At 35.0% G+C, this 6,293-nt stretch overlaps 1 pseudogene; it reads right to left on the bottom strand.

Annotated features, from left to right (window-relative positions):
• Positions 1-822: 822 nt before the first annotated feature.
• LOC121750719 lies at positions 823-5,634 on the bottom strand (annotated as a pseudogene).
• Between the last annotated feature and the right edge of the window lie 659 nt (positions 5,635-6,293).

Below are 6,293 nucleotides of genomic sequence, written 5' to 3'. Positions count from 1 at the left end.
AAGTTAGTGGAATGACGGGTAAATCATCGATCTGAATGGTTGACATGGCTTAATTGATTCTATTTGGCAAATGTAAATAGATATAGACATCACCATTTCTTGCACTCCTTCGTTAGATCATACTCCCTTTTCATTATGAGTTTCACTTCTTTTCAGCACGAGTTATAAGAAACATTAAAAAAATGAATAGAAGAAAGCTAGTGGGTATATATTAATTTTAAATAATATAGTTAGTTGAATATGAAATTTCATACTATTTATAGTAATAATGAATCAGGGGTCATATTAGAAGACGAACCAAAAAGAAAAAATAAGACTCCCATAACCATCCCCGAGAGAGAGGGAGTACGAAGCAACTCTTAAGAATGGATAGAAAGAGCTCAAGACATCACGGAAAGTAAAACACTTCTTTTCAAAGCAATGAAAATATAAACTAGTGACTTTTGAAGCAAATTAACTCAACCAATTTTTATCTCCTAATGTTGTAAGATAAGCAAATTCAACAACCAGAAACCTATATGTAGTAATTGAATAAATCATGTTGTAGACATGCACCATATTTTCAGCCAAAAATAATAGAAATTCAAGTTGCTAAATCTCTCACAAACGATGAAACACCATGACGAAGTTATTGAAAATCACAACACCACCCACATACACAATACGACTCCATTAACATAAGCAACATATCAACCGCAGCCAAATCCAAAAATCCACACTAATTAGAATATGCATTATCCCCACTCTAACCCTAGTCAGGCATCATAAGTCATAATAATAGTCTTAGTGAGGCTAACGCCATCGACGTGTTTAATATGTGCGCAACGAGGCAAGGCTGACTTCAAAGAAGTTGGTCAACCCCGGAGAGCTTCGACCTCCCTCCTTACGAAAGATGGCAATGCAAAGGCAGCTCTATGAATCTGTTATCCACAATAAGCAAAAACGTAGTTGAGTGTCTAGTATCGCACCATGGAAATTTTGGAAAAAAAGGATGTTAATTTCAGAATGGCTCGGGACAGTGTGTGCATCGTGTGTGCCATAGGTCAAATTTATATACAAAAGCTTAGAAAATCTGGTAGTCGATAACAGATAAATAGCCTGAGAACAGCACACACATATGTTGACGAATCATATAAAGAGACCAATAGTGTAGTTGAAGGTTGAGTTTGAAGAAGCCTGATTAATTAACAGAACATAGTAGCCAGTGATGCTCTCTATATTTGACAGAACATAGTATTATTGATTCTAAATAACAATAATTACACACAAATAAACATTATTCTATAAACCATGCATTTTGTGAACAAAGTTTTGAAGCTGATGGAAATCCTCAAGAATAAGAGCAAATTCGAGAGCTTCAATAAACAATTTCAAGAATAGACCAGAAGATACCTCGGAGTTGTAAAATTAATTTCCCTTCTGTAGTCAAGTGCACCATCCAACTTCTCAATAGGGTTGATAGGGTGTACGAAATCAACAGGTGGTCCCTCAGTTGCGCATAATAGAAACCCTATAACGCCACTGCCAACCAGAAGGAGAAACTATCAGAACACCATCTTACAGATTACAACTTAACAAAAATGACCCGTGAATAATGAGGAAAAAAAAACAATCTTGGTCGACAGACTGTATTAATCTTTGGGATAACTGAGCAGACTTAATGGGAATTCATAAGAGAAGTGGTGGGTAATTGAGTGTTTAAATACAGTTCGAGAACTTGTAATTACTTGTATGATAAAATGGCAAGCTTTTTACCTCGGATATGTAGGGACACTAGCCCATGCATAGCGCACAGAACCTTTAAAAATGTCTCGGCATATGGTTAACATATCCTGAATCAGATGTGTATGAAGCCACATACTTTCTGCCATATTACAAAGAACACCACCGGACCTTAATGCTCTGGCAATGGTCTCAAAAAAGGGTCTCTCCACAAGCTCCTGAGCAGGACCTGAGCAGTAAAAAAAAAAAAGATGTAATAAGCTACATTACTGCTTGTAGGATACCTCGAGTAGTACTACGTAAAGTCAATCATATGAGGAGGGAGGGAGGAATATATAAGGTCCAGTCATACAACATCATCGAGATACAATAATGAAGAATACACTCTGAAAAGGTGTCTGAGTTACCATAATAATTACAACTTACTCCTACAAGTCAATTGAAGTACTCAAACATACTATTAGTCATCAACGAAATGATAGATTTTTTTTACCATGATTGATTTACCAAACATATTTCCAACTGAGCACATTCATACACAATCCAGAAAGTTGCTTTTAGATTTGATTTCTGTTACAGAAATATTTACTTAACAACCAATTACATGATTGCCAGTCATATGGTTGTATGTTATATAGAGACTAACTAATATACTCAGGTCAAAACATTATGAGAAAAAACATAAATATCCTCATTAATAGTTAATCACCTTATCAATGAATTAAAGAACTTTATCAGCAGTAGTGTGATTAATGTATGCATATTGCAGGTTATGAATATACAAGTAAAAAATCAATAAACTAAACATTTGTTCATGCATGTCCAATTCACCAATAGTACACGTACCCACAGGGTCTGACGAATCAACAATAATTGCATCATATTTCCCTTCAGGTGCTTGCTTTAGAAATTCAATAGCTATGAAAATAAGAAATGGAACAAAAGTTAAAAAAACTATTAACCACACACCTGGAGTGATAAATGCAGGCAAATGGAGCAAGGGTATTACTATCCATAGCACTTGCAAGTGCAAGAGAATACATTTTAGGTCAAACTCATGGAAAAAATGAAGACTGGCATGTGTCCAAAAGCGAAGACATCAATTGTCAGGCTTCATGCTGCTCGTCAGGTCACAGTTATTTAAAGAGTAGGCTATATGCACATGCTTTCTTGAAGCAACTTAAACTTATAAAGAATGACATGCATTTAAAAGTAATGACCCAATCTAAAACTTGCACTTTCAAATTTGTAAAAAAATCAAAATGAATAGAGAAAAGTGAAAGAGGTTTTTTTTAATACCATGTGCAGGATATCTTAGTTCCAAGTGGCATATAAAACATATGTTCAACCTACGCTTCTAAAGGCCAGGTATACGAAAACGTTTTACAGAACTTAAAATCATACCATCACCAACATGAAGGTGCACACGAGGATCCTCAAAACCAATAGCTAACTCTGGAAAAAATTTCTTGCTTACCTGTGAATTAAAGAATAATACATAAGCAGCAATGAAATATAACATGTACAAAGCTAAGATAGGCAGCAAGATTGAGTGCTCACATCTATGACCATCTGATCGATTTCACAAATATCAATCAACTTCACAGAGCTGTGACGGGCAATTTCTCTAAGGACGCCACCATCACCACCACCTACCACCAAAACCTGAATTCCCAAATTTAACATATAAAAACCTATGCAGCGAGGCAGGGTACCAAACTCCAGCATTATAGGAAGGCAAAGTGCCAATAAAGTATCCAGAAATTACATTTTGGGGTGATTCAATTGAACAAAGAGGGAGATGGGTTATCATTTCCTGGTAAACACATTCATCTTTCTCCGTCAGCTGAACAATGCCATCTAGCACAAGAACCTTTCCATATGCTGATGACTGCAATAAAACGACGATGTACAGAGTGAAAATAAGTTTACAACAGATAAGGAACAAAAAGAAATCATACAAAGTCAAAGATGCAGAACCTGGAAAACCAGAACCTCTTGATACTTTGACTTATCCTTGAACAAAATCTTTTCGACTTTCAGGGAGTGTGACTCTCCTACAAGCAAATGTGTATCAATTCAGTACAAAACTGCGCTCCATTTTCGAAGGTATAGGAGAGTACTACTTTCAAAACTAATAAGACCGCCAAATCACTTTCCCCACAAGTGCAAATATTTTTAAGATTCAAACATCAAAATAAATTGAGCTATTCTCCACAATGACACATGAACCAATTTATCAAATTCAAAAAATACGTAACAGAGGATTCATCTGGTGTTTGAATCAGGACAAAAAGAGGATTATACCTGGCCACATTGGGTTGTTAAAATAGACTTCATTCAAAGACTCATCTGCAACCAATATCGTAAAGTACAAATTGATTAGCCCATTTGGAACACAATGCAACGCTGAAAATGGTAAGACTAAAGCAGAAGTGGACAAGGGTGTCCCAGGAAACACATAATAAGCATATTCCAATACCAGAGGATGGCTGAATTTCACTGAACCATCCAGAAACAACAGTTGAGTGGCACTTGGCATCTAGCTCCGGTGCAGATGCCCTTGCTTTCAAGCAACAAGAGGGTATACTTGTGGCCTTACTAGAACCATTGTCACTACTCGCCCTCCCACCTGTAGTCCTCTGGCATTCCGAACCTCTTTCTGCGCCGCCCTCCATAAATTGGCCTTTTCTCCTGTGGATCCAGTCTCTGATCACAAATAAGGTAAACTGAGTTAGAAATAACAAAGAAATCATACATATGTAGATAAACCTTAAAAGTCATAAGTGAGAATAAGGGAGACCAGGATCACATTAAAAGAATAAGGCTTCAAATCAAAGACATATGCATATCCATAACAGCACATACATAAAAATTTGAAATTTGCATAACTACAATTACACAAAATAAAGAAAGACAACATGTATCTATATACCAACTAACACTAAAACCAACAGGGATGTCCACTAGAGATTACAAAGACAAAACAGGATTGAGAATAGCCTCCAGCCAAATTAACAAAAAAAGTACAGCTTTGACATCCTAAACACTAGAAGCTGAGGAAAAAAATGAGCAGAACGTGCGTACAAGTTCAATGTCAGAGAAGGGTCCGAGCAAATAACTGTCAGTTACCCGGATTAAAAATTACTATATCAATGAAGGCAAAAAAGATTCTCACTTTAGCTGAAAGATTATGGAAGGAACAAGTAGGTGACAATAATAGTAGTAAAATAATACACCAAAAATAGCAGCAGAATCCGCATATTATACAAGAATTTTAAAAAGGAAACAGCAACTATTGTTTTTTTCCTTCCAGGCACCAAAAATTATTGCAATCATCGTCTAATAATAACAAATACGCCGCCCAAAAGTACGAGCCGAAATCTAAATTATTTTAGCTAAAACGATTCAATGTGAAGAAAATTAACCGCCTCAAACAATCACCTCACTGCGGTAAAAAGTTAATTCTCCGATTACAATGAGTATACATGATCATAAACTTCAGGTCAATTTTTTTTCAACGAAATCAACAAACCACAAATCCCAATCAAAGCTCACTAGGGTTTTCGAAAATCCGGGAAATGTGGATTGGGGTGAAAAGATCGCCACTGCACCCTTAAATGTGCTTTCAGATAGAGAAAGGAGAAGGAAAGCGCTCCATACCTGTTGCGAATGTGGATTTCTCAGAAAAAAGCTGTGGGTGACGAGAAAATGGCAGCGAAAAAGCAGAGGAATAAATTCTCGAAACGTAGGAAGTAGTAGTAATTATTATTGATGGGAGAAATTGCGACTGAAACCTTCACTGCACAGCTCCACTGCTCGCGTCGCGTTATCAATGGAGGAGAATCGCGAAATGATGGAGAGAATTATATGAGCAAATCGATTATTAATGGAGTGTTCTTCCCACCAAAAAAAGGATTCTTCAATTATTCAGAATTTTATCAGAGTATTTTTTTGAAAATAAAAATAAAAGAAAGGTAAACTAAAACACACGTTTCCACATGACAGAATTTCTTGTTCATACATGGATGGCATCATCACCTTCTAGATATTATATTTCTATTTCATTATTTATTTTAGTAATAGTATTTAGTAATTATAAATATTTATGAAATTCAAATAATCTATTCAAATTTCGAAAACCACATAATTAAAATTTTAATTACTTAACTTAATTTAATGACACTAGAGATTAAAAAAATTATTACAAATATCAAGAATATGTAGTACTATTATACTTCTATAACATAAAAGGTGCGTATAATGCTAACTTTTCTTAAATTGTTAACTTACTAACTCATCAACGTAGTGTATTAAAAATGTCTACACGATCACATTAACATGTCAACATATATTTGTATTGACATTTTAATAAAATGTGTTGACATTAAAATATTAATTTAAGTTTATGTCGACATTTCATTGTTGACATTTTTAATACACTACGTTGATGAGTTACCAACTGATCACACTCATAACATAAAAAGTGTTAACTTTATTTTCCAGAGATTACTTATAAAGTTTATACTAAATATAAACTTGACGACCTAAACCATGTTACAAATTACTGT

Source organism: Salvia splendens, chromosome 10 (assembly GCF_004379255.2).
Source record: "Salvia splendens isolate huo1 chromosome 10, SspV2, whole genome shotgun sequence".
NCBI classification, from domain to species: Eukaryota; Viridiplantae; Streptophyta; class Magnoliopsida; order Lamiales; family Lamiaceae; genus Salvia; species Salvia splendens.
The sequence above is the reverse complement of the archived record's forward strand: the minus strand, read 5'-3'. Positions and strand labels throughout refer to the sequence as shown.